This window comes from Aquila chrysaetos, chromosome 9 (genome assembly GCF_900496995.4).
Source record: "Aquila chrysaetos chrysaetos chromosome 9, bAquChr1.4, whole genome shotgun sequence".
Lineage (NCBI taxonomy): Eukaryota > Metazoa > Chordata > Aves > Accipitriformes > Accipitridae > Aquila > Aquila chrysaetos.
The window spans coordinates 37922975-37948302 of record NC_044012.1 but is presented as its reverse complement, the minus strand read 5'-3'; the positions used below and the strand labels follow the sequence as shown (position 1 = coordinate 37948302).

General features: G+C 42.5%; 1 protein-coding gene and 1 long non-coding RNA gene across 7 annotated transcripts in view; both read right to left on the bottom strand.

Moving 5' to 3' along the window:
• GNB1L (G protein subunit beta 1 like) overlaps positions 1-3277 on the bottom strand; it is a 43664-nt gene extending 40387 nt beyond the window's left edge. The window contains exon 1 of one of the 5 annotated variants that reach the window (XM_030024157.2): positions 3138-3277. The gene's annotated coding sequence lies outside the window, so the exon portion shown is untranslated. The other 4 variants (XM_030024152.2, XM_030024151.2, XM_030024155.2 and 1 more) reach the window with 4 other exon arrangements.
• A 1822-nt stretch (positions 3278-5099) lies between these two features.
• Positions 5100-25216, bottom strand: LOC115345444. Of its 2 annotated transcripts, XR_003924833.1 has the most exons (5): positions 25078-25216; positions 17975-18179; positions 15988-16188; positions 11792-12013; positions 5100-7013 (listed from the first exon to the last, which is right to left on the bottom strand). It is a non-coding gene; the product is annotated as an uncharacterized LOC115345444 (long non-coding RNA). The 2 variants fall into 2 exon arrangements; XR_005933167.1 differs by having other exon boundaries at positions 5100-12013.
• Positions 25217-25328: the final 112 nt, after the last annotated feature.

The window sequence follows — 25328 nt, the reverse complement described above, 5'->3', positions numbered from 1 at the left end:
CTGCGTTCTTACAAAGAAAGCCTAAATCTATCCACATAGATATTTTGGGGATCAAAACACTATTACTGCTACTAAAGTTACCTTTTTTCTTTATACAGACATACACACAAACGTCTAATAGTATGCTGAGGTTTCAATTTGTACAAAAGTAATGTATCAGCATTACAACTCAGAAGAGATGTCCAAAAAGGAAAGTTCAGCCTTTTTATTTAATCATTACTAAGTTTGTCTTCACAAACCCAGAAATCTCACTGACCTACATCTATAATCCAACATAGCTACAACGAAACAATTTATTACAGAAGAGTAGCGATAGTAGCTATTTTACCCAATGAAGACAGTGCGTCATAGAATATAATTTTGGAAAACCAGAATATTCAGCATTAAATCTCCCATATAAGCTAATTAGAGATGACTGGTTTACAGCTCTTACTGTTCCAATGAAACAGTACGTTGTTATGACTGAGCTTGCAGAGAAATACTACTGAAATTAAAAATAGATGATATGCAAACACAAAACATAATATAGCCCGATGTACTATGTGATAGAGAGCCAAAGAAATTGTCTGTTTAGAATGTATGAACATATACGGGTCAGTAGTTCAGCGTTTCTTTGCAAAAAGAAATTCGCAGTATTCTAAAATGGTCAACAGGGTCAGAAAAGGCATAACATACCTAGACAACAGATCTGCTCCCTAATATGTTATGATTCTAAAATTGTAATTCTAATGCTTGAAAATAACTCTCTACACCAATTAACCAAAAGCAGACTATCTATCTCATATTAGAAACTGGCATCTATTCCAATGCATGCACCAACATAATTTCCATCTGCAGAATCTTTATAACTGATAATGACACATCCAAGCCAGAAGAAACAGAGTTAGATTTCCTGATCACAGGATATTTTTATGACAAGAAAAAACTAGTTTACCTGTAAATCAATAAAAATGTTAATAGGAATCATTAAAAAGCAAGATGTTATTCCGGTATTTAAAATGTAATGATTTAGTTAAAAATAAATAAAATGTCCTTTATACTCCATGTAACTTATGCAGACAGGACAAGTTATTAATTAAACGCTTCCCAGTCATGGAGCCCTCTCTAAAAGCCTCACAGAAGTGCTACTAAAATTGGGCGCTGGTGGAAGGAGCTTTGCAAGAATGACAGGTCACAAACAGACTCTTCAAAGAAGTGCTCTTCAAAACAATTCCCAGAGAAAGTTACACACAAATTTCCATCTCTCATGTCTTCTATGTTTTCCAGAGCACACACTATGTCTGGTTTTTACCTTGTTCATTTCAAAATGAAGCTATTGAATCTGGACATTAGATTATTTTCTACCATAAAGTGGCATATAAAGGAGTTGTATAAGGCAGTTTCTTCGTTTCAAACAACCATTACATCAAGAAGAAAAAATATACAATAAAAGAATCCAAATGTCAGATATCAGTACGCAGATGTCATCCAAACACTGCAAGGTTACATGCAGAATGCCAGCTACATCCATAAAATGCTACATAGCAAACAAAGCGCCCGTGCTGAAAAGATCTGTAACATAGACTATGTCTCACTTACTTGCTAACTGTGCAATACTTTGCTGCAGATCAGACTGCCAGTAGAGGGAGCAAAAACAAGTAAAGCCCGCTACACGAAAACTGAAAACACCAATGCTGCCGCTCCGTGAACGAGGAGCGGCACACCTAGGTTACGTACTATGCGAAGACAAATGAGCGGTCTTGATCTTTTTCTTTCCCCTTCAATGGATCAACCTGTGAAAAATCTATTAAGGCAACGTTTCCTTCGTTTTCTGATATTAATCTAAGTTAAAAACCTAGGGATTCGAATCAATCTGTTGAAACGAGGCTAGTTTTCTGGATTTCTGTAGGCTATATTAATTATACTGTCACAGAATCAGTCTGGATGAAAGGAACCTCAGGAGGTCTGCAGTCTGATCTCCAGCTCAAAGCAGGGTCAGCTATGAGATGAGACCAGGTTGGTCAGAGCTTTATCCAGTTGATAAATGCAATATTATTTTTTCATATTACTATATTATATGTATTATTAACAATAGCATGTTTTACTTTTGTAAATGCTTTCAACTGAAGGGTATTAAAGCGCTTAAAACATTACTCATCAACAAGTCCTCCCGAGGACTGCCATTACAATTTTGCAGATGGTGGGGGGAAGACAGAGAGCAATCACCGACCCACCTGAGGCTGTGCTTTCCTGGCTACAATATTCAGTCAATGCAGTTCCCTGCCTCACCTTGACCTGCTCAAGCAGCGTTTAGGTAAGCTTGTTCACTAACGCTTACTTTTAAGGACCTTAAAAACACTCATTTCTGTTGGTCATAAAAGAAAAGCACTGGGATTATTATGGAAGAGTTGTAAAATTCAATACATTAGAAATGTAAGATCCATTACAACAAGGTTTGGTATTTATGGCTCACTGATACTCAATATTTGATCGGGTGTACTCTGAAGTCAAAGCACAAAGCATTAGCATTACAGCTGCCAGAAGAGACCTTGCACGGAGACTCTCCCGGCAAACTGCTCCAGAGCAGCTTAACTGCAATTAAGTAGATGCAAACTCTAATAAAAATATTACTTTTCTCTAGTAGAGGCCTCACGTCAGCCACAGACGCTACATCTCCCTCAAGCCTTCATCCCGCCTTGGGCGTCTTCCCACCCCCACTTGCTCCGCTGGCCGGGACAAACTCCGCGTACCCCTTCCCAGCGCTGGTGACCGGGACGGGACAAGCACGACGACCCGCACAGGGCGGCCGCCGTCGCCTGTGAGACGAGGCGCGAGGCAAGCGGGCGGGCGGGCGGGCGTGCAATAACGGTCGCCCCCCAGCGCGCGCGCCCCGCCGTTGCCGTGGCGACGCCCCCGCGCAGGCGCACACTCCCCCTTCCTCGCCCGCCCCCCTCGCAGCGCCGCCCGGCCTCAGAGGCGGCGCAGCGCCGGTGACGGGCGCGTCCTCCCAGCTCCGCCGCCGCCTCCGGGCGTTGCTCGCGCCTCCCCAGCGGCCGAGCCGGGACTCCCCCGCGGCGGCGGGGCTGCAGGGCGGTCCCCCTCTCTCCCCCCACCCCCCCTCCTCCTCCTCCTCCTCCTTCCCCCCCGCCGTCTCTCACCGCGCGCCGCTCCGCCCGGGGCGGGGGAGGAAGCGTGACAGCGATGACTCGGCGATCCTCCGCTGTAACCTAAAGCTGCCTCTCGGGAGCCAGGCAGACACAGAGGAACGCCGAGCGCCAGCGTGATGCCCACGGACCGTTCATGACGTCACGGGAAAGTGGGAGGCGCGCATGCGCTGTTCGCGCCCGGCGGGCCCTCGGTCCCTCACGGCGCGTTGTGGCCGGGCAGCCCCGGCCCGGCTGCCTGTGGGTCGTGGCCGGCTCCCGGGTAGCCACAGGGGTATCTGGCCGGTAAGGGAGGCCCGGGGTGCCGGCAGCGGCACCCCAGGGCGGCGGGAGCCAGCGCAGCCGTCGGGAAGCAGCCCCGCTCTGCGGGTCCTGCAGCGGCGAGGGGCTTCGCGCCAGTCTCGCCTCACCCCTACCCGGGAGGACCTTGCCTTCACCGGGAGGCAGGGCCAGGCTGGGCTCGAAACGTGTCAGTGCTTTGTAGAGCCAGGCACGAACACCACGAGGTGCGAAGGACAAGATATGAGGAGGGCTGCTTGAACCAGCTGGGAAGGCCTCGGCTGGGGTGCTGGTGTCAGGCTGCTAACTGTCGAGCATGCTTCGAGTCAGTTTGTGACTTACGTGATTCACCATAGTTCATTATGAAGTTTGATCAGTGGGGTGCGTGCTAGGCAGTGTTTTAGGCTCTCTTCCTCTCTGCTTGCACAGCATTCATTTGCCAGGAGCTCTGCTGAGCACGGGGTTATCATGTTCCTGAATACATTTGTCTCTTCTGGCAACTGCTGTCAATCGGGATTTGTTATGGGATAAAGAGACCCAAGTCTTTCAGTGCAACATAGCCACACTTAGTTTTCCAGATGCCATCCTGCAGGAGAGCTTCTTCAGAGAAGAAAGTTGCCTCCTGAAATGGTTCCAAATGGAGGTTAATGGTTCGGTGTCATAACTGGACTAAATCAGGCAACAGTAAAATAACCCAGGATGTATTGTTGCTACTAGAACGAAAATGCTGCTATGTGGGATTGGAATTGTACCCTGGTAACATAGCCATCCACCCTCCTCAGACAGGTGATGGCAGCCTCACTGCAGGCGTGTACACGACAGCACTGCAGAGAGGCATAGTCTTCCCCCTTAAGAGCCCCCTGCTGCTCTCCAGCTACACCAAGACTTGCTCAAGGAAAGTAAATAAACCATCGTTTGCTTGTATCAGCTGGCTAGGAGGTAAAAGCTTTGTCATTTATGTAGCTTCTCAGAGGGCTATACTGCTATAATTCCAGCTAGAAAGATTGGTACCTCATAAAACTAATGCTTTTCGGTTTTCCTGCCATTTTTGCCTATGGAGCCAGAGTCTTTCAAAGCTAAATTACACCTAGAGTACCACAGTGCTGTTAAATAAGTGCTATTCTGTTCCGCTTCTATTGATGCAAAGGTGCAGAGATTTTTTTTTTGTGAGTCTGTGAAGGTAGATCTGGGGCTTGCTTTTCTACTCAAATTATATCAAACCTCTTGTCAGTAGGAACACTGATTCCTAAATCCTTGGTCTAAAGAGCTCTTAAACGGCATTCAGTGGTTATGAAAACGCAGTACACTGAGAAGGCTATGCCTCTCATTATTAGGAATGTCCTAAGCACAGATAAATACCTTCAGTATTGCATAATGCACAAATATAGCCCAATATTTCCCTGCATGTTTTGCTGAAATGATTTGAATTAAGAGATTTAGAGCAGCAGATCATTGCTATAAAATGCTATGCATAATGAAACCACATGTGCAGTACACTTTCAGGTCTTTAATTTGTTAGGCGCTAAATGTTTATTAGAATATGGTACAGTTAATATTCCCTACAGTTGCCTTGAACATTAGATACCCCTTTCACAACACAAAGATAATGACTTGTATGGCAATATAAGGTGGTTACCAGAATTCAGGAATGACAGAATCCAATTAATTTAACATGAATTAATGCAAGATCAAATTTATTACAGTTGGATGCAATTTGTAGTTGAAAGTTCCATTACAGTGCATGTTTTTACATGTTCTCTCCCATCAGTAAGAGATCTCAAAAGAGCAGATTCTCCATTTTGAACAGCAGCAATGTATTTATTATATCTCAAATAAGTCTTTCCTTACATGTTTGCTGTGAGGAACTTCAGGAACCAGCAGCCCAGTTGTGCTCTAGGGGCTGTGCTCTTGCTCTTTCTCACAGCGGGCCATGACTGAGGCTTAAACAGAAACCTGGGCTTCATTTTCTTTGGCTGCTTTGCTGGGCTGCCCCTGCCTCATTACTTGTTCATCCCTTTTCCCATTTTTCACTCTTCTAGGGGATCACCCCTCTTCTTTTTTTGGGTGGGAGGGGTGAAATCAGCCAGCCCTCTAGTCAAATAAACCTTTCAACCTCCTGTCTTCAAAATAAACACTTTTATTGTGGACAGTCCAAGCTCCTTAGGTAAAGCTTTAGGTCTCAAATCCGAAAGATACACTGTGTCCTTTTAATAATTTCATAGTGGAAACCCTTTATTTGCCCATTCCTGTGGTGGTATGGAGGTTTTCAATGATTCTGGTTTAGGTTTCGGGATTAGGTGAAACCAGAGTGCCTTAAACCTCTTTAGAGGTTTGGGATTAGGTCTGCATCAGGCCTAATATAGCCTTTCTGTGCAAGGCTAAATTAAATGGCAGGAATATTTGTTGTGCACTGATTCACAGGTGTTTGGCAAAATACCAGAAAATATAAAGGAACCACTGGAAGAATCATGAAGGCAAAGCCATCGAAACATGAGTATTAGCTAAGTACTGCAGTATCACTTGCAACTGTGGGGTCTTTCAGACTGCTTCTAAGTGATTTTAAGCATGGATATAATTTTTATGTGTCTCTTTCACATGAATGTGAGTAAATTGAAGATCTGTCGTGCAAATGGATCATGGATTTTTATTTGGGTATCACGTTCTGGTAATTGCTGCCTGGTTTATAGCAAATGTATATTAAAGTTCATCAAACAGCTGATATCACTGAAGCACTATTGTGTTATTGTACACATAAATTCTGCTCCTTCTCTGGGGTATGCATTGCCCTGACAATATGCTAGGTCATGAGGAGAAAAGCACAATAGATTTATGCCTATTATTAAAACACCACCCTGTCTGGCCCAGGAGGCAGAGACATTTGCCTCATTGATGACCATGGACTAATTGGAGGAGATGGTTTCGTTGTGTAGGCTGTCTACTGTGAGGCTTTTCAGCACTTTTCACTAGATTTGTCTCTAGTAGGGATATTTTTCCTCTATGTGCTCAGCTCTGTAGTTTGTAATACTGGCAAGGCCTGACTAACTGGCCATACCCCTGAGGTACTGTCTGAGCTGAGCAGATTTCATCATGCAGAATGAAGAGCAGCTCAGCACTATAGTCTCAGGATCTCTGCAAACTGCGGCAGCTGGTTTGGCTGCATTTGTAGGGAAAAGCTGAACTTCAGATGCCTGGCTCTGTGAAGCCTGGCCCTGGTATCAAAAGGAGCTGCATATGTAGTTAGGGGCGGTGATGCACAGAGCCCAATGGGTTAGTTCCTACGGCTGTCCAAAATCGGTTACTACCCGTGCATAACTATCTCCTCATACCAAAGCATTCCCTTCATTGTCTATGTGCCTGTCAGCCCTCTCCAGAAGTAGTATATTTTGAATGCATTTCTATCCCCAGATAGATTTCAATTTCAGTTGTCGACTTGCCTGTATTTAGAAAGTCAACTACATCTCAGAATTACAGGGCTTCTCTGGAGTTTTTTTCTATGCCAACAATCAGTTCTCTTGCAGGCAAGCTTTTTTGCATTCCTACGGCAAGTCTTCCGATCAGCAATGCATACAGCCAGATCCTGTCTTCTCATGTCTGCTTGCAAAAGCGAAACAGAAATAGTTAAGACAAGTTTCAAAAGAATATGTCCCCTCTAATCAGATGAGCTGTAAAAGTAAGAGGGAGGCTAACTAAAAGGATTTAATAATCTTAGAATCTGTATAAAACATTATTTATGGCTTAAGAGCTACACAAGGCTTGAGCTTTAAATGTAAGTTCTTTCCCTCTTTAATGGTGCATGTAAGGAAGAACAAGAGAGAAATGTTCCAGTCAAGGACAAAATCATAAAATAATGAGCAGAAGAAGAATGAAATGAAAGTATTAGGGTCCAAGGGAGGCTGAGTGGGAGTTTGTCTTCATACATGATTGATCTAAACTTGAAAAGAAAAAAAAAAAAGACTCCTTGTCCTTAAATGAGATGGTTATTTGAGCATAAATAACAGTCTCATGTCAAATATGCTGCCATTTCCAATGGAGTCTTTTCACTACAAAACCACAACATTCTCAGCCCTAATCTCCTCAGATAAAATAATACAGCTGGTGGCTGTGAATCAGCACTTTGAAACCAACCTTTGAAAATAGCAACACGTTCAGGGTGAAGAGAAATGGAGGAGACAAAGAGCTGCTGTTTATAGAGCTTTGCAAAGTGACGCCCCACCTTGCTTGCTTGGAAACATGCTGTAACACCTGAGAATTGTTTTCCTCTCTGGGTGGGAAGTCCAGCTCCATGCAGCTACCTCAAGGGACTGGCGCTATTGATGCATCTGTGTGTTTAGTCCCACACCAGGCCTAGCTGTCCCTGAAATCAGGAGCAGTGAAACACCAAAATCCTCCTGGATGCTTGAACCTTGCATTAGTTACCTTTCAAAACAACAAAGGACTCTGACCAGAAATCTGAAGGGTTCTTGCATTTTTGGAGCTCATGGAAGGGAGCTTATGGAAGGTGGTGGGTGGTCCCCAGCAGAGAAAGAGGAAAAGGAGCATGACAAAGTCAAACGGAGACTTGCTCAGCTCCAGCCTGTGGAGGAAGGGTGCGGTGAGAATGAACAGCTGGGCTCTCTGTGCCAAAATGAGCGCTCTTCCTTTCCCAACCCATTTGCAGCCACATGGCCATGTCCCCTCCCTTGTGCTGACCCTAGCACTCATCTGAGGAGCGTCAGGACAGATGAAGGGCAGGAGCATGGCACCAGGAAAGGAGAGGGCCTGGAAGGGAGAGCGGTCACACTGGAAGAGACCTGCTCTGAGTGGTGGCACCGAAAGGAGCAGCCCAGCTGGGACACAAAGGTTTCCATCCAGCAAATGACACCTCACCTTAAGCAGGAAGCTCATTTCCCTCCACAGGCAGTGAGGAAAAACAGGCTCTTAACTACATGGGAACATCCTCTCCACCTTTTTTTCTGATTCCACTGTTTCCTAGCGTAACACACTTAAACAACAAGTTTTGAAATCCAGAGACGCCATCCCATGGGAAGTGGAAGAAGACTTCGGTATCAGCACAGACCCCAGTACTGCTGTGCTCTGACTGGCAAGACCTTTCACTGGTGGTGGGGGGCAGTGAGACCTGAGGCCGGACAAAATGGGGAAACACTGTGGCATTTGCATTTCCATGTGGGTTTTAGGGGCATTATCTATGACTCGGGGAAATTCCTGATAATCTTTTTGAGCCCTTCTCAAAAAAAGAGAAATTAACTGGGCATTGTTCTCCTCAAAGGGATCATTGGAAAATGTCCTTTGGACATGGTCTGGAGGCATCAGTGGCACAACTACCCCACCAGTGTTACCCTTGCAGCAAAGCTCCTGAGGCAGAGCCCAGATGAGAGATGCTGACAGGATGCCAAATCCAAACCTTCTGGAACTAGGCAGAAAAGCGGACCAAGGGGCAAACCTATATCTGGGTCCAGCTGCAAAAGGCCATGCTTTTGTTAAGTCTGAACAAAAACCTTTGATCCAAACCTCCCCGCTTTTTAGGGATTCCAAACTCGAGTGAAAACACAGCGGTTTCACCCTAGCTTGAAACAAAGCCTCACACCTTTGATTTCTGAGGACAGATCATTTTTCTTGGGGTGGGGCACGTGGACAGCAACAGATACCTCATGTCTGGTTCAGACAGACCAACCAAAAGGCTTAAGTGGACACACACACTACCAGCAGCATGTGATGGGATTTAGTGCAAGGAAATCAAACTCTCTGCCCCACCTCCTGAGCTTATCCTTTAAAGACCAGTCCTGTGCTCACAGCTGGAGTTTATGTGAGTCCTGCCTTATTAATTAAGTGTAGCCAGTGCCTTTTTCCCCTGAATTCCAACAGAAGCAATTAGAAAGCAGATACTTCACACATAACAGCTGGTTCATTTAACGCCCTCCCCATGCTATTTGCTCCCCTCCCCCAGCTAACTCATGTCCCCCTTTTCCATTCTTTCATGTAATGGAGAAGGAGAGTAAAATCAAGGTGGCAAAACCAGGGGCAGCAGATAACCATATTCTTATTAAAAATCATCTAGTGTAATGCTGAAAGCGGAGGAGTGTTGTTGAGAGCGTGCCTCCGAGCAGGGAATCGTAACATTCACCTAACAGATGGGAAAAAGAGCCTTGGCTGTCTACTGTGTCCTCCTTAAAAGGGGATCTGTATCAAAGTAGCAGCATATTTTCTTCACCGCAGGCTGTTGATGTCATTAGAGCAAGTCTCGTTTTTATTTAACGCCAGAGTTAAGAGTCACATAAAATTGGCACAGGTGAAGGCACCAGGCCCATTAAGTTGTGCAACGTGATTCTCTGGGAATTTTTTGAATGTTCGTGCACCTCCAATTTATTTATGCTTGGGCAAGCCAGCTCCAGAGCCTCTCCTCCCTGTTTCCCAGTATGAATACAGCCTCAATCCTGCCATTAGACCTGTAAAAACCCCACTCAATCCACTAAATTTCCCCCATTCCCAGAGAAGATCCAGTTACAGGAAGGGCAGTCCTGCCCCTCTCTGTGTTACGTGCATCACTGGGAGATGCTATGGACGTAAAACTCAACCCATAGCCAAAAACATCCACTGTAACATTGAAAGTGAAATCTGCCCTTGCCAAACAACATTAAGTGCATGTTCTGCTCCCAAACAGGTACTTCAGAGGCTGGCTCTTGATTTAAGGCAGGTAGAGCTTTTCAGAGGGAAACCAAATTGAGAGGAATGGAGATTAATTTGCCTCTGCAAAACACTTCTGAAGCAGGGAAGTAATTCCAGTGTATTTGAGGCAAAAGGGTCCTCAAGAGTCACAACATTTCTTTTCCTAGCATGGCTGGCATTTTTCTAATGTAGAATTTATAGGTAAAATAGAGATCTTGTCCCACGTAGGGCATCTGCTCGTGACATCGATAGGAATAATAACAGAAGAGTAGACAGCCAAAGTACCCCAGTGCTGTGAGATTTTTCTAGATGATTTGCTAGACGATTCCTCACTGATCCTGAAATCAGGAACCATCATGAGGACATTTTCAGTTATAATATGGGGAAGATTTAGGTCCAGCCATAAACTTCCTATTTCCTTCTTCAAAGGGCTAGCTGTCAGGGAGACTGCTATTGCAGTCATCCATCCAGATGTTTACCATCTTTATTACAAATTTTCAGGAATCTTACAACACTTAGATACTGTACAGCCGTCTGATGAGGCAGCTATCTAATACCAACATTACAGACAGGGAAAACAAGTTAGGAGGGATTAAATGATCTGCCCAGCTTCCCACAAGACAACACAGGTGTGGCTAGAAATCAAAACTTCCAAATTCCAATCTTTACTGTGTTATACTTACCTGCTTATATGCTTTGCTGTAAAAAAAAAAAAAAAAAATTAAAAATCATTTCAGTAACACATTCGTTGGTAACTAGGATGGGTACTCTTAATCAAACAGAAAGATCAGCATATTCTAGAAACTGTTACAGCTGGTTAGTCAGCTAACCCCCCCCCTTTTTTTCCCTGGATCTTTCTAGAAGGAGAAAAATAAAAGGGAAGGGCATCCCTTTATAACTGCAAAGGCTTCAGCTAATGAGAGCAGAAATCACATTTTATATTTTGGCAGTTTGTAATAAACACTATTATTAAAGCTATAATAAGATCAGCTAATGTTGTATGAAATATTAGTGATGTCTGTGCATAAAGTAGAGCCCCCATCTCTTTAGTCAAAATTACAAAATGATTAACAGCCCAATTAAAAACATTTTTGTTTTTGACATGATAAATTATACTTTATCTACCTATCTGTAGATATAATTGATTATTTTATCCGTTTGCTGTTGGCTGTCATTAAAAAAGACAGATACCATGGCTTTCTGGCCTCTCTCCCGCTGAGAGAAAGAACAAATCCTGCTATTAACGACAGACAGGATCATTATGAAAAAATTCCATTTGCCACTAGGCAACATAGCCGAGTTCCAGTAATTATTGTATTAGTCAAGCCGTTGAGAAGTTCCATAAAATTGGGAGAGTTTTTAAGGAGCATTCAATGTTATTTGGCAACTTTTGTGATGTAACAATTAAAACCATGCTCCAGGCCCCAAAATGTGCAGGAGATTGCCAAAATCAGATAAAACCCTAGAGGGCCCCTGACTCGCAAAGAAAAAAAAAAAAAAATCAAACTGTTTACTTTTAGGATCAGACATTCATCAACATTTGGCTTTTGTTTCAGCCAGTGTCAGATAATAACAGCACCACGTTTTCAGTCAGCTTCTAACAAAACTCTACACAGCTTGATGTCAGGCCTCTGAGAGTTAGCTGGGGCTGACACACCAGCCTCTCCTCAGGAGAGGGAAATCTCACGGGAGTCGATGCTACCAACCTTGCTTGACAGATCAGATAGCTTGGAGCGCTCAGCAGTACCTTCTGGAGTGAATCATGTCTGTTCTCCACCAGTGAGCATCAGGAAATCACTGGGGAGAAGTGCAAGTTATTCCTTCCTCTCACGTCTAGGAGCTGAGCCAGGTAACACCTTAAATTGTCAGGGCTCCAGGGGATAAAGCAGAAGTCTCCTGTCCATGTACCCCATTAACCTGTCAAGGAACTGTTAGAAAAAGTATTTTAAAAATTACGCTTTAAAACTGCTAAGGGAAATTGCTACTGACCCAACTTATGGCCAAGTTTATCATCTACCTACTTCTCTGTTGAATGGTGTTAAGGAATAATGATTTACAGCACCAGGAACGAAGATACAGTATCAGGCTTCTGCAATGGAAGGTGAAGTTGGTTACAAAACGCAGACCTGGTTTAGCCTAATACAGACTATAGGAACCACTTGAAGAGCACATCTGTTTGCAAATGAGTTAAAATGGATTGATCTCCCTTCCCAGAACAACATGCCCGAGTCAGGAAGTCTCTACATATCAAAGAACTGTGATGGGAGCAGTAGTTTCCAGGGCGGTCAAAGAGAGCTGGGATCTGAACACGGACAAGGAGGCAGGATACTGCTGTTGTCACTAAGGAACGGCGGTAGGGCAGGGTTTAGCACTAGCATCCTGCCAGTCTCCACCTGGAACATGCCGTACCAAGTAGGACAGATAAAAAGATACACTGGAGCCTGCCATAATATGGCCTTTCATCACAGAGCTCCCGGACTGGAGATGGCTGCCAACTGTTAGGGCCTGCTGACCTATTTAATAAAAAACCCAAACCCACAACCCTTAGCAATCATGGCTTCTATCTGATTTAAATGGGAACAGCAGCACAGCATTACAGGCCAAGGGCCAGCCACCTGCGGCGCAAGGGCAGCTCTTGAACCATATGTTGCATTGCCAAGGCAAAGGCAGGAGCTCAGACTTGCGGGAGAGAGGGTGTGTGAAAGAAAAGCTGCTCCTCTCTCCCAGCTCTGAGACTTATCTTGCTGCTATGCAAGGCAGGCATGCCTGAGTCCCACTAAGCTCAGGAATCAGCAAATGTTGGAAGCTACTGCCACGTTTTCCAGCACATTTAACCTCCAGTTTGGGTCTGGCAATTGCTAGGGTGTGGTGAGATGTGTTACTATAGAAGTATAAACCCCTCAATAACTAACTAACTGCTTTTTGGGAAACAGCATTGCCTTGCAGTTTTCTTCAGCAGAGCTAAAACATATAGTGTGGTAGTATTCAATTTTCTTGCATTTGGAGCTGTCATCTAAAGTGAAGCATCCTAGGTCAGCTCAAGAACTTAGGTCACTATCTGTCAGTGTGGAGAATGAATAATTTCAGCTCTTATTCTTGAATTATACGAGTACATTGTGCCAAATCTTCAACATATTAGACTAGTGCCAGATGAAGGCTTAGGAAGTTTTTTTTAATATATGTTCTTTATTAGCATTAAAACTTTTATTATTAAAAGAATTATGTTACAACATACACGCACAAGATCCATCTAAACTTAGAAAAAATCATCTGAAAAAACCTACATTCCTAATATTTTTTTGTTAGTCCCTTTGGCTTACAGCTCATCTGAGCCATGAGTGAGGAAAACACAAACCCCAGCACACAGCAAACAGAACTCAGTGACGAAAGAGGGAGAGCGGAGCGGATTGAGAGCGCGTTGTTTGTGGGTATTGCTGAGAACAAAACGAACTCATTGGAAAAAATGATAACTTCGTAGTGAAATTGTGGGGACTTTGGATCAAGGGCTACAAAGAAGGCTAAACTCCCTGATTCAGCGAACTCCCCTCAGACCACTCCTGTAGTTCCCCTGTGGACTGCAGGAACAAGCCTCCACAATTCAACCAGTTGCCACCGAGCCTGGCTGTTCAGGCTCTAGTTTGTAGGTGCTTGCATCTCCCGCAAGTTGTGTCAGCTGACTGATGTTGCTGTTCAGAAGGATGCCAGATGGCTAGTACTTGAGCCAACCTGATTGCTGGATGACTGATTTTTGTAGCTACCACTTTAATTAAAATAAAAATTATATGTAAAAGACACGAGTTTATCACCTGCTAACACATGCCATGGTCGTCTCTCGGTCAATCAGCATGCAGCTGCCAGAGCCGCAGACTTCTCTTCCACACCACCAGTATTCAGAAGAAAAAAGATTAGTCGATCTGCTAAAGCTATCGGGCCCTTTGTGCTTCGCTGTATCAATTCCTGTTTATAGGATCCAGTGCCCTCTACTGAGCAGAACCAAAAAAAGCATTAATGTGTCCCAGGCCCCACAAAGTCACTGTTAAAGCACAGCAGTATTAGAGCTGAACAGTTGAAAGTCTACCTCTCCCCTCCATGCCCACACATGCACCCATTGCCCCATCTGCCACCAGTGTTTCCAGGTTATTGTAAAGCAACACATGGAAAGTATTGAGGAACTTGCAATGGCTTCAGAGCTGTCAGAAGAGTAACATGTCACTTTCTGGAAAGGGAAATCCATGTGGACATATGGTAGTCGTGAAAGGAGCTGGACTAGCAACCTTGGCAGGCTTGAGTTGAACAGAAATGTTGCTGCTTTGCCTTGATCTTTATTTACAATAAACGCCTCGGCTCCAGCTCAGCGTTTTATCTGGGAACAGCCGCCGGCATTTCTGTGACCATGTTCCGTCTCATTGGTGCACTGACATATTTACACACGGGCCAGGGCCCGGCAGCTGTGAATAAGGGGCCATATATCAAGAGAGGAAAAAGGGATGCAAAGATGAATTTTATGAAATATTTTCCATTTTTCTTTGACTTGGTTGTGCATTTTGCTACGGCCCATTGGGCACTCACTCAGCACTTGGACACTTTGCTCCATGCAGTCTCGCCTATATTTCTAATTGTGTCTACAAGCCAAGCCTAGCCCAGTACCTGAGGCAGCCCACAGGGAAATGGAGATTCAAAAAAAAGAAAAAGGTGGGCGGGAGGGAAATTTCCTGAACTTCAACGGCATGTACCACGGGAAAGAAAATGATGTCTTGTAGGTCACCAGTCTTTTCTGATTCCTGCAGCACACAGGCTGTTGCATTTTACATCTGAGTGCCAATGTGAGAGGAATTATTTCTACTACTTTGTGAGAGAAAACAATCAAGTCCCTTTTGCAATTTAAGGGGTTGTATCATCTTCAATTTCTTCTCTGGGCAATGGAAAGGGTTAATTCCTTACAGTGTTGACTTAGCCCTTTCCTTTTTCCCTGTGGCTGACTAATAGGTTAGATGTATTGACTCTGTTTAAAAAGACAAGCTTTGGACATAATATGAATGATATTGTATGTGCAATAACATTAGAAAACAAACACAGAGGCACCTGGGGAGTCTGAAGGCATCTTCTGGCCTTTCTGGGCTGACAGCACAGAGTGGCCCTCCAACATTTCCATGTGGAAAAACACTATCTAGCACAAGAGAGTTTACTTTGAGTGACCCTCTTGCCTTTCAAACAATGAGAAGTCAGGACCATTGTGAAGCTGAAAACTTGTTTCATAAGAACAGGCCATCGCTCAAACAGCTGAAAAGGGGAAAAAAATAGAAAAGGAACGCAGAGAAACAATTGGAAAGAAAAACTGGACATTTGAATGGAATAACTGCTGGTGTCTTTCCTCTGGCATTGACAGCCTAAGAAAGGGTGTGCGAGTTTTTTCCCTTATGTTTTTGCAAGGCGAAGATGGGAAGGGAGCACTGTTTGTTTATTCATTTGTCTTAGAGCCCCACTAGCACAAAAAAGTCACTGCAAATACTTATCTAAGGCTCAGGTTCATCCCACTAGGATGCAAGAACTGCATGCTCCCTTGATAGCCTACGTGAGATCCAAACCAGCATGTGGAAGTGCCTATTTCCCTCTATTGTTTATTTAAGAGGTCTGGGGGAGAGAAGCACAATTCCCGTTATGTCACCTTGCTATGGTCTGAAAGCTAGGTAGGCCTAATTGATCACTTGTAGATAGTACTTACCACAGATGTGTACAAGGCCTTAGTACAAGTCTCACTTCAAAGACTTGTCAGGCTTTGTGCAGGTGTCGCATCCTAAGTGTCATAGTACAGGCAAAATAAACTAGAAGCTCTACTGCTGCTGAACCATAGATTTTTCTAGTGCAGCTGTGCTTAAATGGAGCTGAATCAAGGCAATCTCACCTTGGATAAAGGGCCAGCAATTCCCAGGAAGAGATCTTCTCCACTGGGTAAAACGTCTGTCAGGACTGTTGAAGAATCTTCTTAGATGGTTCTTTGGAACTCTCTTCTCTGGATGGTTTCACTACCTGCACTGGAGCAGCTGAAGTTGCACTGGAAAGGAGCACTAGAGGTCCTCAGGCATGCCCAGAGCTCAGCAGGAGACTGGCAGGGGAAAAAGGACAGTCACCACTTTAAGCTAAGACATGCGGATCATTTAGTGTCTCACCCAAGATCACACAGATGGTGCTTACACCAAGAATTAGACCCATCAAACCATCCAACACCTCTGGATTGTTCGTTGAGGATTAGAGGGCATTTAGGAGTTCATTTTAATACATAAATGTAAGATTTGGAGCTATGATGGAATGGTAAAATAGATACTGAGGAGTTTGTCACATCTCTGTTCAAAGCAGGCTAACATTTCATGTAAGGAATTACATGCTTCAGACAGTTGCAATCATCTTCTGCACAAATAATTTAAGCTTACTTCGTCTGTTGTATTTTGATTTAAATTTTTATTGGAAATATAAATACCTATGTCGGTCACCAAACCAAATAAAACAAACATATTGAGTAGGGTCTATTATAGACTAATATGGAAACAAATAATCTGCAAGTCTGGTTTTATTTATAAGCTTATTTGAGTTTTTACTCTAGGCTCATATTAATCGGGTTTGTGGTTTCCACATCTGTGCTGCTGATGCCCAGTGCAGACAGCATGCCAAGTCGGACCTGGGCATCCTCCAAGCTCTAAATGCAAAACATATGCTCCAACTTTAGCTACCTCAAGACAAGCAGGGCAAGTAACCTACCAAGTAACCACAGCGGGTGCAGCAGGCAGAACAAAACTCTGGGGAGCTTTCTGAGGTGTCTCTTTGCAAGCTTCTTACTTCTGACTTGCTCCAGAGGCAGCCAGGCTGCCGCCTGTATTATATTTGCTCTCTCTGATGATCAAGAGATACCAATTCCCTTCACAGCCTCCCTTTTCCTCTAGCTGTAGCTAGAAATTCCCAGACTGGACCAGTTAGTTCACAGTGTCAGCCAGTAATACATATTCTAGAGGAAGATGGAAGAACTCCTGCAGATGATGGCAATGCAATATGAATTCTTTCCAGAACCCTTGATTATTTTTAATATTTATAAAAAGCATTCTGAATGTTCATGAGAGCCATAAATATATATAAAAAAATGCCCATGCCCCTTGTCAAGCCAAAATGGATCCAGCTGTTCTGCGGTGCTGGTCCCTGATTGTGGAGAATCCCTGTATTAATGAGATGTATAAAGGGAATCCCAAACTGGAAATATGATCTCTCCTAAGACTGTTCAACTCAACTATTAGAGAATATTTCAGGGAAGTACGTGAATACAAAGCTGATTCTCAATACAGCTGAGATCCAGTCCTGAGAACCCACCTCCATGAGGACATCTGTACTGCTTGCAGACACTTTCCAGAGCAAGCTGCTTCCAGACAAACTTTGCTTTGTGCTGGTACAACTTCTCCAGTTTTGTGCCAGTATAACTGCATAACTGCAAACCCATCCCCCTAGGGCCCCTCAGAACCTCAACGCAGTATGAGTGCCAGACCTGCTTCTTCCTTGAGCACAGGAGGGAGGCCAATATGCAAGCTGTAGCAAAATGCCATATATGACAGTAGTGAGAGAAAAGGAAGCAGTATTGCTGGTGTAAACACTAGAAATTTGGCAGAGACAGTCAAATTTATTCTCTGCGTACCCTCTGATGGTCATCCGGCAGCCTCTGCCACCTGTAGCAATTATCTCTTTCCTGACAATTTTGACAAAAGTGATGCATAGCAGTGCCATAAAATATGCTTTTTCAAGTTACTACAGCATTGTCTGTGTCTGTTGTTCATACAGCAATGCCATGATTCGTTTTTAGAATTCAGAGCAGGGAAAGGGGGAATATGGCAGGGATAAAAAATTAACACAACCTCAGTGCCCCAGCCATGTTGAAGGGAATCACTCCATCATCCATCATTCTCCTCCTCGGAGAACTGCTTTGCCCAACATGGCTGCTCCACTGGCTCCCAGGCAGAGGCAATTGTTATGAAACTGAGATGGCAAAAGAGCAGTGTCTGATAACAGAGGGGTAGATCTGTCATCAGCACAGAAGGCAGTCATTCCTTGTGGCAGTGGCTAGACAAAAGAAGATGCAATTAACAATTAGCTTTGGTAAGAGAAGACAAACCCTTAAACCAGTTTCTACTGCAGCAAATCAAGCCATAGACTTAGGAATTAATGGTTCAAAGTCTTGGTTCTTGCCTTCTTAGATACACTGTAAGATGAAAGAGAGTGTGAATTTCTCCTGCCACTTCATTCTGGCTAGCTAAGAACTGGGGCTTAGCCATGGAAAAAGGCCAACCTTGCAATAGTTACAGGAAATGAGAATAGCTTTGCAGCATTTCCAAGTAAATCCAGCACACCTTCAGCTTTGTATTTTAGGCACAAAATTCAGGCTTCTCACCCCAGAAAACAAAATGGAAGCTTTTCAGCGGGTGTTGCACTATCTTCCCTTCCCATCCTCCCCTCGCAGCTCCCAGTTTCTGAAGTTAGAACCAAATTTACAGAGAGCTCTCGGTGTGTCAAACAGGCTTTGCTTTCATAGGTTTCACCTCTGAGTTGCATCTTCCTTCTCCCAAACGTGGTTAATTGTTCTGGAAAAACATGGTCACGCCAGTTACACTGTTTATATACATAAACTGAAGGTTTACCTACATTGCTTTCTTCTATCAACTCTCTTAAATACGGCTGTGAGTGCAGCTGTGGCAACCACTGACCCAAAAAGCTGTGTCCCCAAGCAGTGAGTCTAAGCTATGCTGTAGGAAAAGGCATGATTCAGAGGACACCATTCCTGGACATAGGTCATACATGTATTGTCAAGTGCTGCCTCAGATGGATGGACTGGATTTTTAGCTTAGAAATCCCAGCTATAATTTCAATCTGTTGGACTTCATTTCCAGCAGAGGCTAGATCCACATAATTCAGATTTAGTGATTCAGATTTTGACATCTTTCACAGGCCAGTACTTGGAAAAAAAAACACCAGAATTGATCCCAGTTTTTTACTACACGTAAAAAAAAAAAAGTGTATGATTATTTTTTTATAATTTTTATAGATAAAATATCTAATTACACTATCAGTGTTGACAACTTGACAGATGCAGCTTAGGCACAGCTTGGTCTGCATCAATCACCATAGCTGCAGATTTTCCTAGAGCACCTAACTATTACAAGCCCCATGACCATGCTTCTGGTGGGGCCGCATCTAGAGATGTGCAAGAAATAGCATCAACTAACATAATAGTGCATAAAAGCACTATTTCTGGTGTAAAATCAGGTATCTTCCTCTCCCTAAGACACCTTGGGCGTGGATTAATTAGGAATCTCAAATTACATTGAAGAACTACCTTGTTCTACAATTTCACAGTCTACAGGTGCAGGAAAACAAATCCAGCACAGCCTACAGGCCTAGCTCAACATCCTGTACAGCATTGCCAGCCGTTCTCTCCTCCCTCCTTCCCAATCGCTTTGGTTCTTTGTGCCCTACAATAATTTCCCCTTCTACTCTCCAGCTTCTTTTTTTCCTTTGTCCATAGCACACTACAAATTATTTGTGGTTGCAATGATTAATTTCAGAACTCACACCTAATTTGACCCTAATAACTTTGCCTGCAAAGTGGCAAAAGGGACAACTCCTTGTTGATCCAGACAACTTATCACTCCATGAACACACACACAATAAAACACACAATAAAAAGGCAGAGCTAGTTATCAACAGGGAGATGCCCATTAGTATTTTTACAGGCAGAATATCGGGAGGTCCCTTATCAAGCAGGGAGAGAGTTGGCATGTACTCCAGGCATGCAGGGGGGAGGCAGACTGCTTTCAGTCTGCAAGGCCACACAATATGGGAAGTGGTCACTTGAAAGAGGAGTGGGAAGAATGACAGATGGTTTGTGCCTGTGCGTTTTTTTAGAGGACACCGGGTTCCTGCCATGGGAACAGCGTGGACAGTAAAGGCAGCGACTAGACGTGAAGAGTGACAAAGCAAGTCAGCCACGGATGGCCCGTGGGAGGCCAGAGGAAATGCACCATTAGTCAAAGTTGGAGGAAAAATAAAATGCGATGACAACCAGGCCATTCATGTGCTTCCCCTTCAAGGGCTGACCAGACCCTTCGCAACTCAAAAGGCTCAAGTATTAGCTTCTTTTTCTCTTCAGCCAGGCTAATGTGCACCGGCACAGTCTAAGAAACTCCCTTGTCACTTACATTAATTCTTATCTTGTTGTTCTTGGCTACACTTCACTGAAGTACAGTGAGGGAGAGTGCTTCAATCAATAACGTAGATCCAAGTGAGCACTCCCCTCTGCTGTTCTTAGGCATCAACTCAATAGCTTAAAGCAAATGTTCGCCCAATTAGTGAACCTGGGAAATATTAGGACTTCCAGAACTAGAACATAAGACAATGAGGTGGCCTCACAAGGATGTTTAAGCCCCACACATTGACAATCTCTAGGGTAGCTTTCTGCACTTTGAGAATTTGCTACTCGATACAAAAAAATGCAAGACCTTATTGCTCTCAGTAACCAGTGACAGAGAAGGCAGCCTTGTATTTCACAAGCAGATTTCATCAGATGTTCCACTTTGCCACTGTCACGGAAACCCTGAGGTGCTGTTGTCACAGCTTGTGAATCTGATGCATTTTGTCACTAAGGAAAGATGATGCCCTTCAGAAGGTCCAGCTGTAAACACTCACAAATGGTTGGTCTCTTATTCTTCAACGGGGACTATACCACAGCTAAAGACAGGACTTATTTAGAACTGCCTCCTGTGGAGCTATGGCATTTCCAGATTTGGAAAGTACAAGGGAGTTAAAGGAAGACGAAAGCAGAAAATCCTGAAATGCTCTCTTATGAATACATTGGACTCTTACCCATCCAAAGGGAATTCACTTATTAACACTTACGTAGGGCTAGAAGTAGCTAAGTAAAACACAATGAGCATCTTGCAAAAAAGCAGAACAAGAAAAATTTCAGAAGCAAAGAATAATACAATTAAATCCCTAATTAAGGGAAAGAACCAAAGTCCTGACCTGAAACTTCAAGGTATCCTGGACACATGTAGAATGAACAAGGCCAGAAATCAACGCAAGCAAAGTCTGAAGCGTCACGAGAATTCTCCTTAATTTTCCCGTGTTTGAAATATTGTTTAAGAAATAAACTCAATGAAAATTGCAGAGGAAAAATCAAAAGCGCTCCATGATTCAATTAGATCCCAGTCTGGTGGAATTTAAATCAGCTAAAAAAAAAAAAAAAATCCTCTGACAATCTGAGAGCCATTTCTTCAGTTTCCAAAGCAGCCTGTATTCTTTAAATTGCTTCCTGTTATATGGTTAATAATCTCTGCTTTCTACATTATGGGACTCATTCAGCTGTGCTAGCCAAACTGAACATGGCTATCACAGTATCAACACCCTGCTGCCCAAACTACTGTGCCTAACAACAGCTTCCCAATTATTCAGGAGTCCCTTGCCAGCAGAACATTAGTTAACTCCATTTCTCTAAGGAAAATGCCTGGGTTTCCTGATGTTTTCAGCTGTGTTTGTACAACTTGCCTTCGTGTGAAGTTGAAAATTAATGCACTTCCTCTTGATCCTTTGAGAGAGAGACAAAAAGGAAGATTATCAAGATTAAATAAAAATGCCAAAGCTCAATCCTTTGTCCCTGTTGAACAAAGGTGTTTAAATACAGATTCCTGTGCATCACTAATTGCGTTACAAACTAAGGCGTCATGTACAACAGCTCAACCTCCTGCATAAAGCTAAAAGCTGCTACATAACCTGTTGCTCTGACACAGTGCGAAGAGAATATTGGTTGGCTGCATTACAGTTCATTCACACATTAGTAAGGGATAAAAATAAAACAAGCTTTCAATTCTGACTGTTTTGTTAAGAGTATGCCATGGAATAACATATTTGGGCCTTGTTTCACAGGGAGCCTGCAAAGAAGGGACCATTTATTTATTTTCTTGATTTTTGTTAAAGCCTAAAAGCTGTCTTTTTTCACTGTTTTCTTTCCCTTGAGTATCTTATTTTACTGGAGTTACGTAATGTTCTAATAGACAAAGACTGAGCAGGTATCTATAGTCCTTTTGTTTTAGATTTGTTTGAGTTAAGTTACTACCTAGCTAATTCTAACTCCTCACACAGCCTTGGGAAAAAGAAGTCTCCTCGTGAAAGATTTAAGAAAAGGGATCTTGCTGTTCGGTTTCATGCCGAAACAAGGAAGAACAAGCCTGATTCCCATGTTGCTTTAAAGTAAAGGGAAGAAGGATGGAAAAAACCCAATAGTCTTTCTGGTCTTCATATGATCTGAAGGAAAATGGGGGAGGAAGTGCAGAACAGGTGAGTATCTGTATGGTTCTTCTTTCATGGAGTATAAAGGGTTTCCTTATATTATTGTATTAGTATATTGGACATACTCTACCACAAACTGCTGAGACTTTTACCTGGAAGAATTTCCCCCCACCCCCTCTTCGGAGGTGCTGGTTCTGACAGGCTGCAACTCCCAATACCTCTGCCTAGCTAACAATGCAAAGCACCTTGTTCAAACAAGACTGGTCTCCATTTCACACTACCCCCCCAGGGAATATCCACTTTTCTCTTCATACTCTATCTTTCTGACTGATGCAATCAGATTCTGGAAACCTGCCTTATTAGTTTATATTCCAGCTTCTTAGGGATGATGTTAATTTTCCATTGTAGGACCAGAAGACTTTGGATGTGCTACATCTTGTCTATAAGAAACAACAAAAAAAATGGCACACACGGTACCATGCTTAGAAATGGACTTCAGTGAACAGCACTACTTGCAAAGAAAGTCTAGGGGTTACAAAAAAAGTCTCCTAACTCCAACAGTGCTTGAAATGAGCTATTTTACAATTACATGATGAATAAATAAATATGCATTTTCTTACTTATTCACATGAGATATTCTGCTTCATTTCTGCACCAGTTTACCATCCTAATTGTTTTCTTCCTAGATCCGTGGTTTAGTACTAAGCCTTTGTACTGCAACAGCCAAAGAGTTCTATTATATCCATTAAAGATTAGATGGATTTCTTTTGTTTCCCACAGCAAATAGGATCCCATTCATGTCCCAAACAGAACATCAGTAGTTGGAATGGTGTTTTCTTAAGGTGCATATAAGATTAAAGACTGAAATCAGATGCAGTGTTGCCAAAGCCTTTGTAATACGCATGTTTTTCATGGCAAGATGATTGACAAGAATTGCAGTAAGGTGCTGAAGGGGATATTTCACCTGGCCCATCAAAACTCAATGTAGAGGATTAGAACTAAGAAGAGCTGACAATATTGACTTTGAGTGCCACAACAGAAACATAATTAGCTCTTTGACATGTAGTGGACAGAAATACTCCATTTAAAAAAAATCAGTTAGAGTAATTACACCTTATCTGTTGCATGCGGCCCTGGAAAAAAAAAAGTCTGCTCTGCTGTTTCCTCTTTTCCCAGTAAAATTCATGTTTGGCACTAGAATAAATGCATGCAAACCCAGCCTTTCTGCTGGAAGAACATCAGGAAAACTTTGTGCATAAAACTAAAAAAATCTCTCTTAAAAGAGAGCACACAGATCTGAAAGAATGAAAAAGTCAATGAATTTTATACAAGTTTACTTATTGCAAAACAAACTGTCTGCACTATGCTTATTAAAGGCATATTTCATTGCCTAATCATAGATGTCTATTGTACCTTTTATGTTTTGAATCATAATTGCAGTCTGTTCCCCAACTGTAATAATGAAAGACATTTTGGCATATCCTTATATTGATTCCTGTTTAACAAAGCACTTAAGACACATACTTGCATCCCACTGAAATTAATGGCTAACATTAACTTTGAGTACATTGATTTCACTGGGATTTAGACAAATGGCAATTTATATGGGCACAAAATTGCCTACTTTTTTGGATAGGCATTAGCCTCTGAAGAGAAGCCTTCAAACTGAAAAGTCTGTACAATGTGCAACTGTTTTGCTTAGAAATACATTGCCCTATGGCATCTGTGTTTTTATCAGAATAACTGTGCTAGCAAAAAAGTATATCTGCTGTACTGAAATAGCCTTTCCAGCTCCTGGTCTGGAATGATCTAAACTGTAGAAAGATTTTCCAGTAGGTATAACGATATACAGTGCATGCATAAATGGGAAAAGGCAAAACTTAATTGTATATAATACCTTAGCATTGAGAACAAACTATCATTAGGTATGATATAAATAATGCAGTATATTCATTTCCTAATTTATAAAGATTATTGTCTATATGCTTGTCTGTTATTCTTATCTGCTTTAGGATTAAGTGGTATATGAAAATAAGGAGAAAAAAACCATCAAGAATTATGCTTACCTTATTGCCTTTTTTAGCCACTGTTCATAGCTATCCTAATTAGTTAGAACCTGCAATGAAGTATTCTAGGAAATTAATACAGATTAAAAATGCAGAAGTAAAAATACCTTTAAATACAATAAAGTCAATATTCCTTCTCAGCATCAAATCCAGGTCATATATTGAGGTAATATTAAACTAGCCTGTTTTAGAAGCTCAGCATTCCCTGACTTAATGGGAACTTCTCATCAAAATAAGTAGATTTAAAGAAATAAAAGAAAATGGAGATAAATGCAAACAATGTAGTCCCTTTCTCTTCTGACAGAGAAGTTTCTAAATATATTTTGTTTGTAACTTCCTAATTCATTTTCCAATATTTTTACCTATCAGTACCCACAGCTACTAATTGGCTTTGTGCAATGCATTTTTTCCACTACACATTCTAGTTTAAAACCCAAAGTGAATAGCTAACGTAGAATAGTCTAGCCCTGTATAATACTCTCACTGCACTGTATTTCAAGGGATTTTACTCTTGACGAGTCTTCAAGAAGCATGTCAACATATATGGACTGTGAAAATACCTGTTAGACCTCATTAGCTGGAATAAACAGGAGAGTATTTGAAACCATACTTACCAAGTCTAGAGGTTCTCTTAATTTAAATTTAAAATAAGAAGGTCATCCAGCCTGGAATAATCTCCATGGCTATTCAGTTTACTCATCAGAGACAGAGAGGTATCAACATTTCCTTATTAAAAGGTCTGAGTCTGTCTACTTCTTCGTCTCCTTAACACATACCTCAACCAAAAGAAACAGCATTAAGATCAAAAAGGAAATCTTTTGTAAGTAGAAGCCATACGTACAAAATTACACAAACACAATCAAAC